Raw genomic sequence first — 25,201 nt, 5'->3', positions numbered from 1 at the left:
ACGTCGTCCAGGCATATCCAATGCGGGCCCGGCGTCATCCAGGCAGGCCCGGTTTGGTGCGCCTGGACGCCGGTGGGCACCTTGGTGGCCTTGTTTCCCTGCTACTTATCTAGTTCATCTTTACAATATTTATCTATATTTCAACAATTCACTTTTCTATTTATATCTATTTTACCAATTTAGCTTTCTACTTTATCTATTTTATCAATTGACGTTTCTATTTTCATCTATTTTACCTATTTACTTTCCTATTTTCATGTATCTAAATTAATCTACTGTTCTATTTTTATCTATTTTGATATACTTTATCTATATACTTTTCTATTTTTATCTATTTTAACTATTCACTTTTCTATTTTTATCTATTTTATCTATTTACTTTCCTATTTTGATGTATTCTATTTGTTTTTTTTCATTTTTAGCGATTTTATTTATTTAATTTTCTAATTTATCTAGTTATCTTTTTACTTTACTAATTTTATATATTTTATCTATTTTTTCTATTTTATTTATTTACTTTTCTATTTTATCTACTTTATCTATTTAGTTTTCTATTTTTATCTACTTTCTTTAGTTTTCTATTTTTATGTAGTTAATTTACTTCACTATTTTTATCTATTTTGTCTATTTACTTTATATATTTATCTATTTAACTACTTATCAGTTTTATCTTTTTCATCTATTTTTATCCATCAATTTTATCTATTAACTTTTCTAGTTTGATTTATTTACTTTTCTATTTTATCTATTTATTCTTCTATTTTTATCCATTTGATTTTTATTTTAAATCTATTTAATTATCTAATTTGATCTATTTACTTATCTACTTCTATATACTTATCTATTTTATCTATTTAATTATCTAATTTTATCCATCCCTCCATCCATCCATCCATCCAGCCACTATTTTTATCTATTTACTTATCTATTTACTTATCCATCAATTTTATCTATTAACTTTTCTAGTTTGATTTATTTACTTTTCTATTTTATCTATTTAATCTTCTATTTTTATCCATTTGATTTTATTTTAAATCTATTTAATTATCTAATTTTATCTATTTACTTATCTACTTCTATATACTTATCTATTTTATTTATTTATTAACTAATTTTATCCATCCCTCCATCCATCCATCCATCCATCCATCCAGCCACTATTTTTATCTATTTACTTATCTATTTAACTATCCATTTTTATCTATTTATATTTCTATTTTTATATATTTATCTATTTTTATCTATTTTACCTATCCATTTTTATTTTATTACTTATCTACTTGTATATACGTATTTATCTATTTAATTATCTAATTTTATCCATCCTCCATCCATCCATCCATCCAGCCACTATTTTAATCTATTTACTTATCTATTTAACTATCTATTTTTATCTATTTATATTTCTATTTTTATATATTTATCTATCTTATCTATTTTTATCTATTTTACTTATCCATTTTTATTTAATTACTTATCTACTTGTATATACGTATTTATCTATTTAATTATCTAATTTTATCCATCCTCCATCCATCCATCCATCCAGCCACTATTTTAATCTATTTACTTATCTATTTTTATTTAACTATACATTTTTATCTATTTATTTTTCTATTTTTCTATTTTTATCTATTTTATCTAATTTTATCTATTTTATCTATGCAGTTTTTATCTATTTACTTATCTACTTCTATATACTTGTTAATGTATTTACATTTCTATTTTTATCTATTTACTTTTCTAATTTTATCTATTTTAATCTAGTTACTTTCCTAATTTTATCTATTTACTAATTAATTTTTAGCTATTTACTTTCGTATTTCTATTTATTTCTCTGTTTTTATCTGTTTATTTATCTATTTTATGCTGTTTACTTATCAAATTTATTTTCTTATCTACTTACACCTATCGATTTATTCTATTTACTCAGCTAATTTTTTCTATTTACTGCTTTTGACTATTTGTCGATTTACTTCAAGGCGCATCCGAGGCGGCCCCGGCGTTGTCCAGGCGCACACAAGGCGGTTCCGGCGTCGTCTAGGTGCATCGAGGTGCATCCAATGCGCATCCGAAGCAGTCCCGGCATTATCCAGGCGCATCCAAGGCGGTCCTGGTGTCGTCCAGGGGCATCCAAGGCACATCCAAGGTGCATCCAAGGCAATTCCAGCATCGTCCAGGCGCATCCAAGGCATTCCCGACGTCCTCCAGGCGCATCCAAGGCAGTCCCAGCGTCGTCCAGGTGCAAGCCGAATCCCTGCTCCATCCAGGCGCATACAAGGTGAATCCCAGGCGGTTCCTGCATCGTCCAGGCGCATGCAAGATGGTCCCTGCCTCTTCCAGGCATGTCCATGGCGCATTCAAGGCTGCCCCGGCGTCGTCCAGGCGCATCCAAGGCTGTCCCAGCGTCGGCCAGGCGCAACCAAAGCCGGCCCGGCGTCATCCAGGCGCATGCAAGGCAGTCCCGGCTTCGTCCAGCTGCATCCAAGGTAGTCCCGGCTTCGTCCAGTTGCATCCAAGGCAGTCCCGGCTTCGTCCAGCTGCATATAAAGTGATCCCGGCGTCGTCTAGGCGGGTACAAGGTGGTCCCAGCGTCTTCCAGGCACATCTAGGACAGTCCTGGAATCGTCTGGGCACATCCAAGATGCATCCAGGGTGGTCCTGGCGTCGATTAGGTGCATCCAAGGTGCATCCGAGGCACATTTCAAGCCACATTTCAAGTCGTCCAGGGGCATGCTAGGTGGTCTTGATGTCGTCCAGGGGCATCCAAGGCTGTCTTGGTGTCTTAGAGGCACATCCAATGTGGTCCAAGCATCCAAGGTGATCCCGGCGTCGTCCAGAAGCATCCAAGGTGATCCCGCCGTCGTCCAGGCGCATCCAAGCTGAGCTTGGCGTCAACCAGGCGCATTCAAGTCTGTCCCGGCGTCATCTAGGCGCATCCAAGGCTGTCCCGGCGTCGTCCAGGCACATCCAAGGCAGTCCCAGCGGCGTCCAGGCGCATTTCAAGGCAGTCTCAGCGTTGTCCTGGCGCATCCAAAGCATATCCAAGGCGGTCCCGGCCTCACCCAGGCGCATCCAAGGCGCATCCAAGGCAGTCCTGGCGCATCCAGGCGCATCCAAGGCAATCCCGGCGTTGTCCAGGCGTGTACAAAGTGGTTCTCCGGCGTTGTCCAGGCGTGACCAAGGCGATCCCAGCGTCCAAGCACGTCCAAAGCACATTCAAGGCTCATCCAAGGCGGTCCAAGCATCGTCCAGATGCATCCAAGGCAGTCCTGGCGCGTCCAGGCGCATCCAAGGCAATCCCGGCGTCGTCCAGGCGTGTACAAAGTGGTTCTCCGGCGTTGTCCAGGCGTGACCAAGGCGATCCCAGCGTCCAAGCACGTCCAAAGCACATTCAAGGCTCATCCAAGGCGGTCCAAGCATCGTCCAGATGCATCCAAGGCAGTTCTGACATCGTCCAGGCACATCCAAGGTAGTCCCAATGTCATCCAGGCGCATCCGACGCGGTCCCGGCATCGTCCAGGCGCATCCGAGGCAGGTCCGGCTTCGTCCAGGCACATCAAAGGCAGTCCCGGCGTTGACTAAGTGCATCCAAGTCAGTCACGGCGGCGTCCAGGTGCATTCATGGTGGTCCTGGCTTCATCTCAGCGCATCCTAGGCGGTCCCGGTGTATTCCAGGCGCATCCCAGGCAGTCCTGGCTTGGTCCAAGCGCATCCAAGGCGGTCTTTGCTTTGTCCAGGCGCATTTGAAGCAGTCCTGGCTTCATCCAGGCATGTCCAAGGCAGCGTACCAAATTGCTCAGTGCAAAAAAAAAAAAAAACACCATTGCAGAAGACCTACCTGCAGTCGTGGATATGGTCTCTGTCATGCTGCCTCATTTACATTAAAAAGAAATCATTTTATTTACTTTTGTTTTGTAGGATAAAATGTTTTAAATATTGTGCTCCTTACTTTGAAATGAATATTAATTATTGATGTTATTTCATTTAATATTATGTTTGCTCATTATTTTATTGTATTTTCTTCAGCATAAAATGGCAACTGGTCAAGAATTTTTAGAGTTTAAAAATTTACAATTTATTTTTTAATTTTAGGCAAAGTGATGCACATTCAATCTGTTCTGTTACAGACACAAAAACAATGTTATAATAAAGTTATTTACTGTAAGTTGATCTTTCTTTTTTATTTAGTTTTGTTTGCTTTAATCATTGAAGAATTAAAGTTTAATGTTAAGGGTACAAGCGTGGGGGGCTCAAAATAATTTTTTCTCCCTGGGGGGCATCAGGGAATTGATTGAACAGCACTGATCTAAGCGCAGGGCAGGGCAGGGCAGGGGTGGGCAGGGGTGGGCAGTTTCAACCAGATGCGGGCACATGACATAGCCGCACACAAAAGACTTATGCTAGTTGTGTTAATCTGTCGATGGTGTTTTCTACCATTGATGCGTTAGCATCAAGCTAACCAACTTTAGCGTTCATCACATTTTCTTCACATACTGTGTCAAATCTGTATTGGGTGGTTTGCAGCCACCAAAATATTTGAGCCGCTAAGCTTCAATCAGTATTAGGTATACATAATATATTATATGCTGCGAGTATTGTTATGTTTTCTGCCTACAAGTGTTGCTGCAATGTTTGTGTTCAAATATCAGTGTTATATTGCAGTTATAACGACTGCAACATTAATCTAGAATTGTTAGCATTATATGTTAGCATTAAGGTCAGACAAAACATCCGGGAGATGCTAAAATACTTGTCGTACAGTGTGACTTTGGTGAATGAGAAATAATGACTTACTTGTTTGCTGTTCTCCTCGAGTCTTCAGATCGTAATTGCAGATGTAATTTTTGGAACCGCATTTAAGGTGGTCCCAGCATTGTCCAGGTACATCCAATATACTTTTCTATTTTGATCTACTTCATCTATTTTACTATTTTATCTATTTACTTTTCTATTTTATCTACATTTATCTATTTTTATCCTTTTACTAATCCAATTTTGTGTATTTACTTATCTACTTCTATATACTTATCTATTTTATCTATATCTATTTTTCCATCCCTCCATCCATCCATCCATCCAGCCACTATTTTTATCTGTTTACTTATCTATTTTTATCTACTTTTTACTTATCCATTCTTTCTATTTATTTATCAACTTCTATATACTTATCTATTTTATCTATTTAATTATCTAATTTTATCCATCCCTCCATCCATCCATCCATCCAGCCACTATTCTTATCTGTTTACTTATCTATTTTTATCTACTTTTTACTTATCCATTTTGATTTATTTACTTATGTACTTCTATATACTTATCTATTTTATCTATATAATTATCTAATTATCCATCCCTCCATCCGTCCATCCATCCAGCCAATATTTTTATCTGTTTACTTATCTATTTTTATCTACTTTTTACTTATCCATTTTTATCCATTTACTTATCTACTGCAAACTCATGTATTTTATCTATTTCCTTATCTATTTTTATCCATCCCTCCTTCCATCCATCCATCCATCCACTATTATCAGATTATTTATCTATTTTTTATCTACTTATCTAAGTACTTAACTATTTACTTATTTAGATATTTAGTGATGTATTTTGACATATTTACTTATCTTATTCTCTCTATTCGGCATCAGTCTCAAAAGTCTCTTGAGTCTGGACGTTAGGTCGTCTTCCCACCACATCTTCTGTAGCTGGTGAGCCCATTCCATAAGAGACAAACGTGGCCTGAGATGTTACAGGTGTGGGCCGGATCTGGTGATGGTGGGGACATCCAATGCGGTCCCGGCGTCATCCAGACGTGGCTGAGGCGGTCCTGGCGTCGTCCAGGCGCATCCGAGGCAGTCCTTCCTTTGTCCAGGTGCATCCAGGGCGGTCCTGGCTTCATCCATGCGCATCAAAGGCGGTCCTGGCTTCATCCAGGCAATCCCAACTTCGTCCAGGCTAACCCAAGATAGTCCTGGTTTTGTCCAGGTGTATCCAAGGCGTGGTCCAGGCGCATCCGAGGCGGTCTCTGCGTCGTCCAAGGCGCATCCAAGAGGGTCCTGGCATCGTCCAGGCGCATCCAAGGCAGTGCCGTCGTAGTCTGGGCGAATGCAGGATGCATGCAAGGCGCATTCAAGGCGGTCCCAACGTCGTCCAGGTGCAATCAAGGCGGTCCGGGCGCATGCAAGGCAGTCCTTGCGTCCAGGCACATTCAAAGTCCAGCCGATCTCCAGGCGCATCCAAGAAGCACCAGGCGTCGTCCAGGCGCATTCAACGCAATCCCAGCGGCGTCTAAGTGCATCCAAGACGCTCCCGGTGTCATCCAGGCGCATCAAAGATGCATCCAAGGCGCATCCAAGGTGGTCCCGGCGCCGTTCAGGCGCATCCTAGACGGTTCTGTCGTTATCCAGGTTCATCCAAAGCGGTCCCGGCGTCCTCCAGGCGCATCTAAGCCGGTCTCAGTGTCATCCAGGCGCATACAAGATGATCCCTGCGTCGTCCAAGGCGAATCCAAGGCGGTCCCGGCTTTGTCTAGGCACATCCAAGGCAGTCCTGGCGAGGTCCAGAAGCATTCAAGGAATATCTAAGGCAGTCCCGGCATCGTCCAGGCGCATCCGAGGCAGTCCCGGCATCATTCAGGCTCAACCAAGGCAGTCCCAATGTTCAGGTGCATGCAAGGCGGTACCAGAATCATCCAGGCACATCCAAGACAGTCCCGGCGTTGTCCAGGTGCATCCAAAGAAGTCAAAGCAGCATCCAGGCGCACCCATAGTGGTACTGACGTCGTCCAGGCCCATTCAAGGCAGTCCAAGTGTTGTCAAGGTGCATCCAAGGTGCATTTAGAACGGTTCCCAGGGTCGTCCAGAAGCTTCCAAGGCTGATTAAAAGTAAATCCAGGGCACATCCAGGGCACATCCAAGGCACATCCAAGGCGGTCCCGATGGACCCTCCTCTCCAGCACCCCTGAAAAGACCTCACCAGGGAGGCTGAGTGTGATTCCCCTGTAATTGGAACACACCCTCCGGTCCCCCTTCTTAAAGAGGGGAACCACCACCCCAGTCTGCCAATCCAGAGGCACTTTCCCCGATGTCCACGCAACGTTGTAAAGGCGTGTCAGCCATGACAGCCCCACAACATCCAGAGCCTTTAAGAACTCCGGGCAGATCTCATCCACCCCCGGGGCCTTGCCACCGAGGAGTTTTTTTAACTACCTCAGTGACTTCAACCCGAGATTGAAAAATCCGCCTCAGAGTCTCCAGGCCCTGCTTCCTCAATGGAAGGCGTGTAGGTGGAATTGAGGAGGTCTTCGAAGTATTCTCCCCACCAACTCACTTCCCGGGTCGAGGTCAGCAGCACGCCATCCCCACTGTAAACAGTGTTGACGTTGCACTGCTTCCCCCTCCTGAGACGTCAGATGGTGGACCAGAATTTCCTCGAAGCCGTCCGGGAGTCATTCTCGATGGCCTCACCAAATGCATCCAAGGTGCATCAAAGGCGCATCAGAGGCGGTCCCGGCCAAGTCCAGGTGCATCCAAGGCGGTCCCGGCGTCTTCCAAGCCCATCCAAGGCAGTACCAGCGTCTTCCAGACGCATCCAAGGCGATCTCAGGGTTGTCCAGGCGCACATTAGGCGGTCCCGTCGTCGTCCATGCGCATCCAAAGTGGTTTCGACTTTGACCAGGCACATCCAAGGCGGTCCCAGCGTCATCCAGGCGCACCTAAGGTGATCCCAGCATCGTCCAGGGTGCATCCAAGGCGGTCCTGGCGTTGTCCAGGCCCATCCAAGGGAGTCCCGGCGTAATCCAAGAACTTCCAAAGCGGTGCCGGCGTCGTCCAGGCGCTTCCAAGGTGCATCCAAGGCTCATCCAAGGCAGTCCCGGCGTTGTCAAGGCGCATCCAAGCCGGTACCGGCGTCGTCCAGGCGCATTCAAAGCCGATGTCAGTGTCATCCTGGCGCATACAAGATGATCCCTGCGTCGTCCAAGGCGAATCCAAGGCGGTCCCGGCTTTGTCTAGGCACATCCAAGGCAGTCCTGGCGAAGTCCAGAAGCATTCAAGGAGTATCTAAGGCAGTCCCGGCATCATTGAGGCGCATCCGAGGCAATCCCGGCATCATCCAGGCTCAACCAAGGCGGTCCCAATGTTCAGGCGCATGCAAGGTGGTACCAGCATCGTCCAGGCACATCCAAGATAGTCTTGGTGTTGTCCAGGTGCATCCAAAGAAGTCAAAGCAGCGTCCAGGCGCACCCACAACGGTACTGACGTCGTCCAGGCGCATTCAAGACGGTCCAAGCGTTGTCCAGGTGCATCCAAGGATCATTTAGAACGGTTCCCAGGGTCGTCCAGAAGCTTCCAAGGCTGATTAAAAGTAAATCTAGGGCACATCCAAGGCACATCCAAGGCGGTCCCGACGGACCCTCCTCTCCAGCACCCCTGAATAGACCTCACCAGGGAGGCTGAGTGTGATTCCCCTGTAATTGGAACACACCCTCCGGTCCCCCTTCTTAAAGAGGGGAACCACCACCCCAGTCTGCCAATCCAGAGGCACTTTTTCCGATGTCCACGCAACGTTGTAAAGGCGTGTCAGCCATGACAGCCCCACAACATCCAGAGGCTTTAAGAACTCCGGGCAGATCTCATCCACCCCCGGGGCCTTGCCACCGAGGAGTTTTTTAACTACCTCAGTGACTTCAACCCGAGATTGAAAAATCCGCCTCAGAGTCTCCAGGCCCTGCTTCCTCAATGGAAGGCGTGTAGGTGGAATTGAGGAGGTCTTCGAAGTATTCTCCCCACCGACTCACGTCCCGGGTCGAGGTCAGCAGCACGCCATCCCCACTGTAAACAGTGTTGACGTTGCACTGCTTCCCTCTCCTGAGACGTCAGATGGTGGACCAGAATTTCCTCGAAGCCGTCCGGGAGTCATTCTCGATGGCCTCACCAAATGCATCCAAGGTGCATCAAAGGCGCATCAGAGGCGGTCCCGGCCAAGTCCAGGTGCATCCAAGGCGGTCCCAGCGTCTTCCAAGCCCATCCAAGGCAGTCCCAGCGTCTTCCAGACGCATCCAAGGCGGTCTCAGGGTTGTCCAGGCGCACATTAGGCGGTCCCGTCGTCGTCCATGCGCATCCAAAGTGGTTCGACTTTGACCAGGCTCATCCAAGGCGGTCCCAGCGTCATCCAGGCGCATCTAAGGTGATCCCAGCATTGTCCAGGGTGCATCCAAGGCGGTCCTGGCGTTGTCCAGGCCCATCCAAGAGAGTCCCGGCGTAATCCAAGAACTTCCAAAGCGGTGCTGGCGTCGTCCAGGCGCTTCCAAGGTGCATCCAAGGCTCATCCAAGGCAGTCCCGGCGTTGTCAAGGCGCATCCAAGCCGGTACCGGCGTCGTCCAGGCGCATTCAAAGCCGATCTCAGTGTCATCCTGGCGCATACAAGATGATCCCTGCGTCGTCCAAGGCGAATCCAAGGCGGTCCCGGCTTTGTCTAGGCACATCCAAGGCAGTCCTGGCGAAGTCCAGAAGCATTCAAGGAGTATCTAAGGCAGTCCCGGCATCATTGAGGCGCATCCGAGGATATCCCGGCATCATCCAGGCTCAACCAAGGCAGTCCCAATGTTCAGGCGCATGCAAGGTGGTACCAGAATCATCCAGGCACATCCAAGACAGTCCCGGCGTTGTCCAGGTGCATCCAAAGAAGTCAAAGCAGCATCCAGGCGCACCCATAGTGGTACTGACGTCGTCCAGGCCCATTCAAGGCAGTCCAAGTGTTGTCAAGGTGCATCCAAGGTGCATTTAGAACGGTTCCCAGGGTCGTCCAGAAGCTTCCAAGGCTGATTAAAAGTAAATCCAGGGCACATCCAGGGCACATCCAAGGCACATCCAAGGCGGTCCCGATGGACCCTCCTCTCCAGCACCCCTGAATAGACCTCACCAGGGAGGCTGAGTGTGATTCCCCTGTAATTGGAACACACCCTCCGGTCCCCCTTCTTAAAGAGGGGAACCACCACCCCAGTCTGCCAATCCAGAGGCACTTTCCCCGATGTCCACGCAACGTTGTAAAGGCGTGTCAGCCATGACAGCCCCACAACATCCAGAGCCTTTAAGAACTCCGGGCAGATCTCATCCACCCCCGGGGCCTTGCCACCGAGGAGTTTTTTTAACTACCTCAGTGACTTCAACCCGAGATTGAAAAATCCGCCTCAGAGTCTCCAGGCCCTGCTTCCTCAATGGAAGGCGTGTAGGTGGAAATGAGGAGGTCTTCGAAGTATTCTCCCCACCAACTCACGTCCCGGGTCGAGGTCAGCAGCACGCCATCCCCACTGTAAACAGTGTTGACGTTGCACTGCTTCCCCCTCCTGAGACGTCAGATGGTGGACCAGAATTTCCTCGAAGCCGTCCGGGAGTCATTCTCGATGGCCTCACCAAATGCATCCAAGGTGCATCAAAGGCGCATCAGAGGCGGTCCCGGCCAAGTCCAGGTGCATCCAAGGCGGTCCCGGCGTCTTCCAAGCCCATCCAAGGCAGTCCCAGCGTCTTCCAGACGCATCCAAGGCGATCTCAGGGTTGTCCAGGCGCACATTAGGCGGTCCCGTCGTCGTCCATGCGCATCCAAAGTGGTTTCGACTTTGACCAGGCACATCCAAGGCGGTCCCAGCGTCATCCAGGCGCATCTAAGGTGATCCCAGCATCGTCCAGGGTGCATCCAAGGCGGTCCTGGCGTTGTCCAGGCCCATCCAAGGGAGTCCCGGCGTAATCCAAGAACTTCCCAAGCGGTGCCGGCGTCGTCCAGGCACTTCCAAGGTGCATCCAAGGCTCATCCAAGGCAGTCCCGGCGTTGTCAAGGCGCATCCAAGCCGGTACCGGCGTCGTCCAGGCGCATTCAAAGCCGATCTCAGTGTCATCCTGGCGCATACAAGATGATCCCTGCGTCGTCCAAGGCGAATCCAAGGCGGTCCCGGCTTTGTCTAGGCACATCCAAGGCAGTCCTGGCGAAGTCCAGAAGCATTCAAGGAGTATCTAAGGCAGTCCCGGCATCATTGAGGCGCATCCGAGGCAATCCCGGCATCATCCAGGCTCAACCAAGGCGGTCCCAATGTTCAGGCGCATGCAAGGTGGTACCAGCATCGTCCAGGCACATCCAAGATAGTCTTGGTGTTGTCCAGGTGCATCCAAAGAAGTCAAAGCAGCGTCCAGGCGCACCCACAACGGTACTGACGTCGTCCAGGCGCATTCAAGACGGTCCAAGCGTTGTCCAGGTGCATCCAAGGATCATTTAGAACGGTTCCCAGGGTCGTCCAGAAGCTTCCAAGGCTGATTAAAAGTAAATCTAGGGCACATCCAAGGCACATCCAAGGCGGTCCCGATGGACCCTCCTCTCCAGCACCCCTGAATAGACCTCACCAGGGAGGCTGAGTGTGATTCCCCTGTAATTGGAACACACCCTCCGGTCCCCCTTCTTAAAGAGGGGAACCACCACCCCAGTCTGCCATTCCAGAGGCACTTTCCCCAATGTCCACGCAACGTTGTAAAGGCGTGTCAGCCATGACAGCCCCACAACATCCAGAGCCTTTAAGAACTCCGGGCAGATCTCATCCACCCCCGGGGCCTTGCCACCGAGGAGTTTTTTTAACTACCTCAGTGACTTCAACCCGAGATTGAAAAATCCGCCTCAGAGTCTCCAGGCCCTGCTTCCTCAATGGAAGGCGTGTAGGTGGAATTGAGGAGGTCTTCGAAGCATTCTCCCCACCAACTCACGTCCCGGGTCGAGGTCAGCAGCACGCCATCCCCACTGTAAACAGTGTTGACGTTGCACTGCTTCCCCCTCCTGAGACGTCAGATGGTGGACCAGAATTTCCTCAAAGCCGTCCGGGAGTCATTCTCGATGGCCTCACCAAATGCATCCAAGGTGCATCAAAGGCGCATCAGAGGCGGTCCCGGCCAAGTCCAGGTGCATCCAAGGCGGTCCCGGCGTCTTCCAAGCCCATCCAAGGCAGTCCCAGCGTCTTCCAGACGCATCCAAGGCGATCTCAGGGTTGTCCAGGCGCACATTAGGCGGTCCCGTCGTCGTCCATGCGCATCCAAAGTGGTTTCGACTTTGACCAGGCACATCCAAGGCGGTCCCAGCGTCATCCAGGCGCATCTAAGGTGATCCCAGCATCGTCCAGGGTGCATCCAAGGCGGTCCTGGCGTTGTCCAGGCCCATCCAAGAGAGTCCCGGCGTAATCCAAGAACTTCCCAAGCGGTGCCGGCGTCGTCCAGGCACTTCCAAGGTGCATCCAAGGCTCATCCAAGGCAGTCCCGGCGTTGTCAAGGCGCATCCAAGCCGGTACCGGCGTCGTCCAGGCGCATTCAAAGCCGATGTCAGTGTCATCCTGGCGCATACAAGATGATCCCTGCGTCGTCCAAGGCGAATCCAAGGCGGTCCCGGCTTTGTCTAGGCACATCCAAGGCAGTCCTGGCGAAGTCCAGAAGCATTCAAGGAGTATCTAAGGCAGTCCCGGCATCATTGAGGCGCATCCGAGGCAATCCCGGCATCATCCAGGCTCAACCAAGGCGGTCCCAATGTTCAGGCGCATGCAAGGTGGTACCAGCATCGTCCAGGCACATCCAAGATAGTCTTGGTGTTGTCCAGGTGCATCCAAAGAAGTCAAAGCAGCGTCCAGGCGCACCCACAACGGTACTGACGTCGTCCAGGCGCATTCAAGACGGTCCAAGCGTTGTCCAGGTGCATCCAAGGATCATTTAGAACGGTTCCCAGGGTCGTCCAGAAGCTTCCAAGGCTGATTAAAAGTAAATCTAGGGCACATCCAAGGCACATCCAAGGCGGTCCCGATGGACCCTCCTCTCCAGCACCCCTGAATAGACCTCACCAGGGAGGCTGAGTGTGATTCCCCTGTAATTGGAACACACCCTCCGGTCCCCCTTCTTAAAGAGGGGAACCACCACCCCAGTCTGCCATTCCAGAGGCACTTTCCCCAATGTCCACGCAACGTTGTAAAGGCGTGTCAGCCATGACAGCCCCACAACATCCAGAGCCTTTAAGAACTCCGGGCAGATCTCATCCACCCCCGGGGCCTTGCCACCGAGGAGTTTTTTAACTACCTCAGTGACTTCAACCCGAGATTGAAAAATCCGCCTCAGAGTCTCCAGGCCCTGCTTCCTCAATGGAAGGCGTGTAGGTGGAATTGAGGAGGTCTTCGAAGCATTCTCCCCACCAACTCACGTCCCGGGTCGAGGTCAGCAGCACGCCATCCCCACTGTAGACAGTGTTGACGTTGCACTGCTTCCCCCTCCTGAGACGTCAGATGGTGGACCAGAATTTCCTCAAAGCCGTCCGGGAGTCATTCTCGATGGCCTCACCAAATGCATCCAAGGTGCATCAAAGGCGCATCAGAGGCGGTCCCGGCCAAGTCCAGGTGCATCCAAGGCGGTCCCGGCGTCTTCCAAGCCCATCCAAGGCAGTCCCAGCGTCTTCCAGACGCATCCAAGGCGATCTCAGGGTTGTCCAGGCGCACATTAGGCGGTCCCGTCGTCGTCCATGCGCATCCAAAGTGGTTTCGACTTTGACCAGGCACATCCAAGGCGGTCCCAGCGTCATCCAGGCGCATCTAAGGTGATCCCAGCATCGTCCAGGGTGCATCCAAGGCGGTCCTGGCGTTGTCCAGGCCCATCCAAGAGAGTCCCGGCGTAATCCAAGAACTTCCCAAGCGGTGCCGGCGTCGTCCAGGCACTTCCAAGGTGCATCCAAGGCTCATCCAAGGCAGTCCCGGCGTTGTCAAGGCGCATCCAAGCCGGTACCGGCGTCGTCCAGGCGCATTCAAAGCCGATCTCAGTGTCATCCTGGCGCATACAAGATGATCCCTGCGTCGTCCAAGGCGAATCCAAGGCGGTCCCGGCTTTGTCTAGGCACATCCAAGGCAGTCCTGGCGAAGTCCAGAAGCATTCAAGGAGTATCTAAGATAGTCCCGGCATCATTGAGGCGCATCCGAGGCAATCCCGGCATCATCCAGGCTCAACCAAGGCGGTCCCAATGTTCAGGCGCATGCAAGGTGGTACCAGCATCGTCCAGGCACATCCAAGATAGTCTCGTCGTTGTCCAGGTGCATCCAAAGAAGTCAAAGCAGCGTCCAGGCGCACCCATAACTGTACTGACGTCGTCCAGGCGCATTCAAGACGGTCCAAGCGTTGTCCAGGTGCATCCAAGGATCATTTAGAACGGTTCCCAGGGTCCTCCAGAAGCTTCCAAGGCTGATTAAAAGTAAATCTAGGGCACATCCAAGGCACATCCAAGGCGGTCCCGACGGACCCTCCTCTCCAGGACCCCTGAATAGACCTCACCAGGGAGGCTGAGTGTGATTCCCCTGTAATTGGAACACACCCTCCGGTCCCCCTTCTTAAAGAGGGGAACCACCACCCCAGTCTGCCAATCCAGGGGCACTGTCCCCGATGTCCACGCAACGTTGTAGAGGCGTGTCAGCCATGACAGCCCCACAACATCCAGAGCCTTTAAGAACTCCGGGCGGATCTCATCCACCCCCGGGGCCTTGTCACCGAGGAGTTTTTTAACTACCTCAGTGACTTTGACCCCAGAGATTGGAGAATCCGCCTCAGAGTCTCCAGGCCGTGCTTCCTCAATGGAAGGCGTGTAGGTGGAATTGAGGAGGTCTTCGAAGCATTCTCCCCACCAACTCACGACGTCCTGGGTCGAGGTCAGCAGCACACCATCCCCACTGTAAACAGTGTTGACGTTGCACTGCTTCCCCCTCCTGAGACGCCGGATGGTGGACCAGAATTTCTTGGAAGCCGTCCGAGAGTCATTCTCCATGGCCTCACCAAATGCATCCAAGGTGCATCAAAGGCGCATCAGAGGCGGTCCCGGCCAAGTCCAGGTGCATCCAAGGCCGTTCTGGCGTCTTCCAGGCCCATCCAAGGCAGTCCCAGCGTCTTCCAGACGCATCCAAGGCGATCTCGGGGTTGTCCAGGCGCACATTAGGCGGTCCCGTCGTCGTCCATGCGCATCCAAAGCGGCTTCGACGTTGACCAGGCACATCCAAGGCGGTCCCAGCGTCATCCAGGCGCATTTAAGGTGATCCCAGCATCGTCCAGGGCGCATCCAAGGCGGTCCTGGCGTTGTCCAAGCCCATCCAAGGGAGTCCCGGCGTCATCCAGGCACATCCAAAGCGGTGCCGGCGTCGTCCAGGCGCTTCCAAGGTGCATCCAAGGCTCATCCAAGGCAGTCCCGGCGTTGTCAAGGCGCATCCAAGCCGGTACCGGCGTCGTCCAGGCGCATTCAAAGCCAGTCCCAGTGTCATCCTGGCGCATACAAGATGATCCCTGCGTCGTCCAAGGCGAATCCAAGGCGGTCCCGGCTTTGTCTAGGCACATCCAAGGCAGTCCTGGCGAGGTCCAGAAGCATTCAAGGAGTATCTAAGGCAGTCCCGGCATCGTCCAGGCGCATCCGAGGCAGTCCCGGCATCATTCAGGCTCAACCAAGGCAGTCCCAATGTTCAGGCGCATGCATGGCGGTACCAGAATCATCCAGGCACATCCAAGATAGTCTTGGTGTTGTCCAGGTGCATCCAAAGAAGTCAAAGCAGCGTCCAGGCGCACCCACAACGGTACTGACGTCGTCCAGGCGCATTCAAGACGGTCCAAGCGTTGTCCAGGTGCATCCAAGGATCATTTAGAACGGTTCCCAGGGTCGTCCAGAAGCTTCCAAGGCTGATTAAAAGTAAATCTAGGGCACATCCAAGGCACATCCAAGGCGGTCCCGACGGACCCTCCTCTCCAGCACCCCTGAATAGACCTCACCAGGGAGGCTGAGTGTGATTCCCCTGTAATTGGAACACACCCTCCGGTCCCCCTTCTTAAAGAGGGGAACCACCACCCCAGTCTGCCAATCCAGAGGCACTTTTTCCGATGTCCACGCAACGTTGTAAAGGCGTGTCAGCCATGACAGCCCCACAACATCCAGAGGCTTTAAGAACTCCGGGCAGATCTCATCCACCCCCGGGGCCTTGCCACCGAGGAGTTTTTTAACTACCTCAGTGACTTCAACCCGAGATTGAAAAATCCGCCTCAGAGTCTCCAGGCCCTGCTTCCTCAATGGAAGGCGTGTAGGTGGAATTGAGGAGGTCTTCGAAGTATTCTCCCCACCGACTCACGTCCCGGGTCGAGGTCAGCAGCACGCCATCCCCACTGTAAACAGTGTTGACGTTGCACTGCTTCCCTCTCCTGAGACGTCAGATGGTGGACCAGAATTTCCTCGAAGCCGTCCGGGAGTCATTCTCGATGGCCTCACCAAATGCATCCAAGGTGCATCAAAGGCGCATCAGAGGCGGTCCCGGCCAAGTCCAGGTGCATCCAAGGCGGTCCCAGCGTCTTCCAAGCCCATCCAAGGCAGTCCCAGCGTCTTCCAGACGCATCCAAGGCGATCTCAGGGTTGTCCAGGCGCACATTAGGCGGTCCCGTCGTCGTCCATGCGCATCCAAAGTGGTTCGACTTTGACCAGGCTCATCCAAGGCGGTCCCAGCGTCATCCAGGCGCATCTAAGGTGATCCCAGCATTGTCCAGGGTGCATCCAAGGCGGTCCTGGCGTTGTCCAGGCCCATCCAAGAGAGTCCCGGCGTAATCCAAGAACTTCCAAAGCGGTGCTGGCGTCGTCCAGGCGCTTCCAAGGTGCATCCAAGGCTCATCCAAGGCAGTCCCGGCGTTGTCAAGGCGCATCCAAGCCGGTACCGGCGTCGTCCAGGCGCATTCAAAGCCGATCTCAGTGTCATCCTGGCGCATACAAGATGATCCCTGCGTCGTCCAAGGCGAATCCAAGGCGGTCCCGGCTTTGTCTAGGCACATCCAAGGCAGTCCTGGCGAAGTCCAGAAGCATTCAAGGAGTATCTAAGGCAGTCCCGGCATCATTGAGGCGCATCCGAGGATATCCCGGCATCATCCAGGCTCAACCAAGGCAGTCCCAATGTTCAGGCGCATGCAAGGTGGTACCAGAATCATCCAGGCACATCCAAGACAGTCCCGGCGTTGTCCAGGTGCATCCAAAGAAGTCAAAGCAGCATCCAGGCGCACCCATAGTGGTACTGACGTCGTCCAGGCCCATTCAAGGCAGTCCAAGTGTTGTCAAGGTGCATCCAAGGTGCATTTAGAACGGTTCCCAGGGTCGTCCAGAAGCTTCCAAGGCTGATTAAAAGTAAATCCAGGGCACATCCAGGGCACATCCAAGGCACATCCAAGGCGGTCCCGATGGACCCTCCTCTCCAGCACCCCTGAATAGACCTCACCAGGGAGGCTGAGTGTGATTCCCCTGTAATTGGAACACACCCTCCAGTCCCCCTTCTTAAAGAGGGGAACCACCACCCCAGTCTGCCAATCCAGAGGCACTTTCCCCGATGTCCACGCAACGTTGTAAAGGCGTGTCAGCCATGACAGCCCCACAACATCCAGAGCCTTTAAGAACTCCGGGCAGATCTCATCCACCCCCGGGGCCTTGCCACCGAGGAGTTTTTTTAACTACCTCAGTGACTTCAACCCGAGATTGAAAAATCCGCCTCAGAGTCTCCAGGCCCTGCTTCCTCAATGGAAGGCGTGTAGGTGGAAATGAGGAGGTCTTCGAAGTATTCTCCCCACCAACTCACGTCCCGGGTCGAGGTCAGCAGCACGCCATCCCCACTGTAAACAGTGTTGACGTTGCACTGCTTCCCCCTCCTGAGACGTCAGATGGTGGACCAGAATTTCCTCGAAGCCGTCCGGGAGTCATTCTCGATGGCCTCACCAAATGCATCCAAGGTGCATCAAAGGCGCATCAGAGGCGGTCCCGGCCAAGTCCAGGTGCATCCAAGGCGGTCCCGGCGTCTTCCAAGCCCATCCAAGGCAGTCCCAGCGTCTTCCAGACGCATCCAAGGCGATCTCAGGGTTGTCCAGGCGCACATTAGGCGGTCCCGTCGTCGTCCATGCGCATCCAAAGTGGTTTCGACTTTGACCAGGCACATCCAAGGCGGTCCCAGCGTCATCCAGGCGCATCTAAGGTGATCCCAGCATCGTCCAGGGTGCATCCAAGGCGGTCCTGGCGTTGTCCAGGCCCATCCAAGGGAGTCCCGGCGTAATCCAAGAACTTCCAAAGCGGTGCCGGCGTCGTCCAGGCGCTTCCAAGGTGCATCCAAGGCTCATCCAAGGCATTCCCGGCGTTGTCAAGGCGCATCCAAGCCGGTACCGGCGTCGTCCAGGCGCATTCAAAGCCGATCTCAGTGTCATCCTGGCGCATACAAGATGATCCCTGCGTCGTCCAAGGCGAATCCAAGGCGGTCCCGGCTTTGTCTAGGCACATCCAAGGCAGTCCTGGCGAAGTCCAGAAGCATTCAAGGAGTATCTAAGGCAGTCCCGGCATCATTGAGGCGCATCCGAGGCAATCCCGGCATCATCCAGGCTCAACCAAGGCGGTCCCAATGTTCAGGCGCATGCAAGGTGGTACCAGCATCGTCCAGGCACATCCAAGATAGTCTTGGTGTTGTCCAGGTGCATCCAAAGAAGTCAAAGCAGCGTCCAGGCGCACCCACAACGGTACTGACGTCGTCCAGGCGCATTCAAGACGGTCCAAGCGTTGTCCAGGTGCATCCAAGGATCATTTAGAACGGTTCCCAGGGTCGTCCAGAAGCTTCCAAGGCTGATTAAAAGTAAATCCAGGGCACATCCAAGGCACATCCAAGGCGGTCCCGACGGACCCTCCTCTCCAGCACCCCTGAATAGACCTCACCAGGGAGGCTGAGTGTGATTCCCCTGTAATTGGAACACACCCTCCGGTCCCCCTTCTTAAAGAGGGGAACCACCACCCCAGTCTGCCAATCCAGAGGCACTGTCCCCGATGTCCACGCAACGTTGTAGAGGCGTGTCAGCCATGACAGCCCCACAACACCCAGAGCCTTTAAGAACTCCGGGCGGATCTCATCCACCCCCGGGGCCTTGCCACCGAGGAGTTTTTTAACTACCTCAGTGACTTCAACCCCAGAGATTGGAAAATTTGCCTTAGAGTCTCCAGGCCCTGCTTCCTCAATGGAAGGCGTGTAGGTGGAATTGAGGAGGTCTTCGAAGTATTCTCCCCACCGACTTACGACGTCCCGGGTCGAGGTCGGCAGCACGCCATCCCCACTGTGAGCAGTGTTGACGTTGCACTGCTTCCCCCTCCTGAGACGCCAGATGGTGGACCAGAATTTCCTCAAAGCCGTCCGGGAGTCATTCTCGATGGCCTCACCAAATGAATCCAAGGTGCATCAAAGGCGCATCAGAGGCGGTCCCGGTCAAGTCCAGGTGCATCCAAGGCGGTCCCGGCGTCTTCCAGGCCCATCCAAGGCAGTCCCAGCGTCTTTCAGACGCATCCAAGGCGATCTCAGGGTTGTCCAGGCGCACATTAGGCGGTCCCGTCGTCGTCCATGCGCATCCAAAGCGGCTTTGACGTTGACCAGGCACATCCAAAGCGGTACCAGCGTCGTCCAGGCGCTTCCAAGGTGCATCCAAGGCTTATCCAAGTTAGTCCCGGCTTCATCCAGGCGCATCCGAGGCGGTCCTGGAGTCGTTCAAGTGCACTCACGGCAGTCCTGGCATCATCCAGGCGCATCTAAGGCTTATCCTAGGCAATCCCAGCGTTTTCCAGGAGCATCCACGATGGTTCTGGCGTCTTCCAAGCGCTTCCAAGGTACATCCAAGGCAGTCCCAGCGTCATCCAGGCTCATCCAAGGCAGTCCCTGAGTCATCGAGCCTCATCCAAGGTGATCCCGGCGTCGTCCAGGCTCATTCCAAGGCGGTCCAGGCGTCGTCCGGGCGCATTCAAGCCACATCCAAGACGATGTCGGCGTCGTTCAGGCACATTCAAGGCGGTCCTGGTGTCGCACAGGCGCATCAAACGCGCATCAAAGGCAGTCCCAGCATCGGCTACGCGCATCCAAGGTGGTCCCAGTGTCATCCAGGCTTCACCAAGGCGGTCCCAGGATCGTCCAGGCGCATACAAGGCGGTTCAGGCGTTGTCCAGGCACATCCAAGGCGTTCCAGAGGTCACTAGACGCATCTAAGGCATTCCCAGCATTGTCCAGGCACATCCAAGACTGTCCTAGCGCCGATCAGGCGCATCCAAAGTGCATCAGAGGTGGTCCCGGTGTCGTCTAGGGGCAACAAAGGCAGTCCCTGCGTCGTCCAGGAGCATCCAAGGCAGTCTTGCCATAGTCCAGGCGCATCCATGACGCATCCGAGGCACATCCTAGGCAGTCCCGAAGTCATCCAGGCGCATCCACGGTGGTACTGGCGTAGTCCAGGCGTATCAAAGACATATCTGAGGCAGTCCTGGCGTCGTCCAGGCGCATCCAAGGTGCATCCTTGACAGTCCCGTAGGCGTCCAGCCTCATCCAAGGGAGTCCTGGGGTCGTCCAGGGGCATCCAAGGCGCATCCAACACTGTCCCGGCGTCATCCAGGCACATCAAAAGCACATCCAAGACAGTTCCAGCAACGTCCAGACACATCCAAGGCGGTCCTGGTGTCGTACAGGCGCATCAGAGGCGCATCAGAGGCGCATCCAAGCAGCATCCAAGGCAGTCCCGGCGTTGTCCAGGCGCATACAAGACGCATTCAAGGCAGTCCCGGCGTTTTTCAGGTGCATCCTAGGCGGTCCTGGCGTCGTCCAGGCGCAACCAAGGCGCATCCAAGGCAGTCCCGGTGTCTTCCAGGTTTATCCAAAGCATGTCCAAAGCGTTACCCGCAGCCAAGCCGCAGCCGAGCCGCAGCCGAGCCGCAGCCCAGCCGCAGTCCAGCCGCAGCCCAGCCGCAGCCCAGCCGCAGCCCAGCCGCAGCCCAGCCGCAGCCGAGCCGCAGCCGAGCCGCAGCCGAGCCGCAGCCGAGCCGCAGCCGAGCCACAGCCAAGGCGCAGCCAAGGCAGTCCCTGCATCATCCAGGCTCATCCAAGGCAGTCCCTGAGTCATCCAGCCTCATCCAAGGTGATCCCGGCGTCGTCCAGGCTCATTCCAAGGCGGTCCAGGCGTCGTCCGGGCGCATTCAAGCCACATCCAAGGCGATGTCGGCGTCGTTCAGGCACATTCAAGGCGGTCCTGGTGTCGCACAGGCGCATCAAACGCGCATCAAAGGCAGTCCTAACATCGGCTACGCGCATCCAAGGTGGTCCCAGTGTCGTCCAGGCGCCACCAAGGCGGTCCCAGGATCGTCCAGGCGCATACAAGGCGGTTCAGGCGTTTTCCAGGCACATCCAAGGCGTTCCAGAGGTCACTAGACGCATCCAAGGCATTCCCAGCATTGTCCAGGCACATCCAAGACTGTCCTAGCGCCGATCAGGCGCATCCAAAGTGCATCAGAGGTGGTCCCGGTGTCGTCTAGGGGCAACAAAGGCAGTCCCTGCGTCGTCCAGGAGCATCCAAGGCAGTCTTGCCATAGTCCAGGCGCATCCATGACGCATCCGAGGCACATCCTAGGCAGTCCCGAAGTCATCCAGGCGCATCCACGGTGGTACTGGCGTAGTCCAGGCGTATCAAAGACATATCCGAGGCAGTCCCGGCGTCGTCCAGGCGCATCCAAGGTGCATCCTTGACAGTCCCGTAGGCGTCCAGCCTCATCCAAGGGAGTCCTGGGGTCGTCCAGGAGCATCCAAGGCGCATCCATTACTGTCCCGGCGTCATCCAGGCACATCAAAAGCACATCCAAGACAGTTCCAGCAACGTCCAGACACATCCAAGGCGGTCCTGGTGTCGTACAGGCGCATCAGAGGCGCATCAGAGGCGCATCAGAGGCGCATTCAAGCAGCATCCAAGGCAGTCCCGGCGTTGTCCAGGCGCATACAAGACGCATACAAGGCAGTCCCGGCGATTTTCAGGTGCATCCTAGGCGGTCCTGGCGTCGTCCAGGCGCAACCAAGGCGCATCCAAGGCAGTCCCGGTGTCTTCCAGGTTCATCCAAAGCATGTCCAAGGCGTTACCCGCAGCCGAGCCGCAGCCGAGCCGCAGCCGAGCCGCAGCCAAGCCGCAGCCGAGCCGCAGCCCAGCCGCAGCCCAGCCGCAGCCCAGCCGCAGCCCAGCCGCAGCCGAGCCGCAGCCGAGCCGCAGCCGAGCCGCAGCCGAGCCGCAGCCGAGCCGCAGCCAAGGCGCAGCCAAGGCAGTCCCTGCATCATCCAGGCTCATCCAAGGCAGTCCCTGAGTCATCCAGCCTCATCCAAGGTGATCCCGGCGTTGTCCAGGCTCATTCCAAGGCGGTCCAGGCGTCGTCCGGGCGCATCCAAGCCACATCCAAGACGATGTCGGCGTCGTTCAGGCACATTCAAGGCGGTCCTGGTGTCGCACAGGCGCATCAAACGCGCATTAAAGGCAGTCCCAGCATCGTCTACGCGCATCCATGGTGGTCCCAGTGTCGTCCAGGCGCCACCAAGGCGGTCCCAGGATCGTCCAGGCGCATACAAGGCGGTCCAGGCGATGTCCAGGCACATCCAAGGCAATCCTGGTGTCGTCCAGGCGCATACAAGCCGGACTCGGTGTCGTCCAAGCGCATCCAGTGCGATCCCAGCTGCATCCAGGTGCATCCAAGGGGGTCCCGGTGTCGTCCAGGCGCATACAAGGTGGTTTTTCCGGCGTCGTCCAGGCGTGACCAAGGCGATCCCAGTGTCCAAGCACATCCGAGGCGCATTCAAGGCAATTTCAAGGCTCATCCAAGGCGGTCCAAGAGTCTTCCAGATGCATCCAAGGCAGTTCTGACGTCGTCCAGGCACATCCAAGGTAGTCCCAAAGTCATCCAGGCGCATCCGAGGCAGGCCCGGCTTCGTCCAGGCACATCAAAGGCAGTCCCGGCGTCGACTAGGCGCATCCAAGTCAGTCGCGGCGTCGTCCAGGCGCATTCAAGTTTTTCCTGGCTTCGTCTCAGCGCATCCAAGGCGGTCCTGGCATTGTCCAGGCGTATCCCAGGCAGTCCTGGCTTCGTCCAAGCGCATCCAAGGCGGTCTTTGCTTCGTCCAGGCGCATTCGAAGCAGTCCTGGCTTCATCCAGGAAATTCCAAGGCAGCGTACCAAATTGCTCAGTGCAACAAAAAAAAAAACACCATTGCAGAAGACCTACCTGCAGTCGTGGATATGGTCTCCGTCATGCTGCCTCATTTATATTAAAAAAGAAATCATTTTATTTACTTTTGTTTTGTAGGATATAATGTTTTAAATATTGTGCCCCTTACTTTGAATTGAATATTAATTATTGCTGTTATTTCATTTAATATTATGTTTACTCATTATTTTATTGTATTTTCTTCAGCATTCAGCAGTTGGTCAAGAATGTTTAGAGTTTAAAAATTCATAATTTATTTTTTAATTTCAGGCAAAGTGATGCACATTCAATCTGTTTTGTTAGACACAAAAACAATGTTATAATAAAGTTATTCTTTACTTTAAGTTGATCTTTCCTTTTTATTTAATTTTGTTTTCTTTAATCATTGAAGAATCATTAAAGTTTAATGTTAATAAGGGTACAAGCGTGGGGGGCTCAAAATGATTTTTTTCTCCCTGGGGGGCATCAGGGAATTGATTGAGCAGCACTGAACTAAGCGCAGGCGCAGGGCAGGGCAGGGCAGGGCAGGGGTGGGCAGGGCAGGGCAGGGCAGGGGTGGGCAGGGTAGGGCAGGGCAGGGGTGGGCAGGGTAGGGCAGGGCAGGGCAGGGATGGGCAGGGTAGGGCAGGGCAGGGCAGGGCAAGGGTGGGCAGTTTCAACCAGATGCGGGCACATGACATAGCCGCACACAAAAGACTTATGCTAGTTGCGTTAATCTGTCGATGGTGTTTTCCACCATTGATGCGTTGGCATCAAGCTAACCAACCTTAGCATTCATCACATTTTCTTCACATACTGTGTCAAATCTGTATTGGGTGGTTCGCAGCCACCAAAATATTTGAGCCACTAAGCTTCAATCAGTTTTTGGTATACATAATATATTGTATGCGGTGAGTATTGTTATATTTTCTGACTACAAGTGTTGCTGCCAAGTTTGTGTTCAAATATCAGTGATATATTGGAGTTATAATGACTGTAACATTAATCTAGAATTGTTAGCATGGTTGTGTTAGTCTGTCGATGGTGTTTTCCATAATGCGTTAGCATCAAGCTAACCAAGCTTAGCATTCATCACATTTTCTTCACACACTGTGTCAAATCTGTATTGGGTGGTTCGCAATCACCAAAATATTTGAGCCCCTAAGCTTCAATCACTTTTTAGTATACATAATATATGCCTCTGAGTTTAGTTATATTTTCTGCCTACAAGTGTTGCTATAAAGTTTGTGTTCAAATATCAGTTATATTGGAGTTATATGACTGCAACATTAATCTAGAATTGTTAGCATTGTATGTTAGCATTAAGCTCAGATAAAACTAAAACATCCGGGAGTTGCTAAAATACTTGTCGTACAGTGTGACTTTTGTAAATGAGAAATAATGACTTACTTGTTTGCTGTTCTTCTCAAGTATTCAGATCATAATGGCTGACGTAATTTTTGGAACTCCAAATGAACATATGGAATTTACAGTAGACCATTGAAAGGCAGGCAAATGCAACTCGTGCAGCCCCCTAAAAAAATTACAAAAGGAAAATAGTTCATTTAATTTATTTTTTACGTTATAAAAACCTACAGTCATAGCGTAATTGAAAAGAATGTAAAGAATTAAATAAAAACAGCTTGCACATAATGATTTCATGCTTGTAACAGACTTGAGCCTATATATGGTCTGCAGAAACGAGCTCTAAGAGTAATATGTTGTGTACATCCGCCGAAACGTTCATCTCAGCCTCTTTTTACTCAGCTAGGTATCCTCACTGTTTTTCAAGTCAATCATTTTCAAATTGGTCTCTTGCGTCATGGCTCATTGGGGAGAACCCTTCCCCTATTTTTTCATAACTTATTTAGACAGAATTCTCAGGTCCATAATTACCCCATATGCAGCTCAAATGACCTCAGACCACCAATAGCCCGTACAGCCCAAACTCAATTTAACATACTAGGCTACAGAGGGTCAAAGATTTACAATTCGCTTCCACTATTTTTATGGGACTTTTCTCACCAATTTAAGAAGGCTCTGAAATCAGTTATCTTAGACACTAAATACTTTCCATATGGTATGCTAAATGAACCTGGCTGGATCCATTCATTATTCTCTTTAGTTATAGTTTTGGTGTGCTTTTTC

At 52.1% G+C, this 25,201-nt stretch overlaps 1 long non-coding RNA gene across 1 annotated transcript in view; it reads right to left on the bottom strand.

Annotated features, from left to right (window-relative positions):
* LOC148400945 (uncharacterized) overlaps positions 1 to 25,201 on the bottom strand; it is a 96,070-nt gene that overhangs the window by 65,453 nt on the left and 5,416 nt on the right. Inside the window, exon 4 of the long non-coding RNA XR_015857634.1 lies at positions 24,464 to 24,587. This is a non-coding gene — a long non-coding RNA (uncharacterized LOC148400945). The remainder of the gene's footprint in view (positions 1 to 24,463; positions 24,588 to 25,201) is intronic.

The sequence above is a fragment of the Syngnathus floridae genome, chromosome 3, assembly GCF_059516105.1.
Source record: "Syngnathus floridae isolate MCC-2025c chromosome 3, RoL_Sflo_1.0, whole genome shotgun sequence".
Lineage (NCBI taxonomy): Eukaryota > Metazoa > Chordata > Actinopteri > Syngnathiformes > Syngnathidae > Syngnathus > Syngnathus floridae.
The sequence above is the reverse complement of the archived record's forward strand: the minus strand, read 5'-3'. Positions and strand labels throughout refer to the sequence as shown.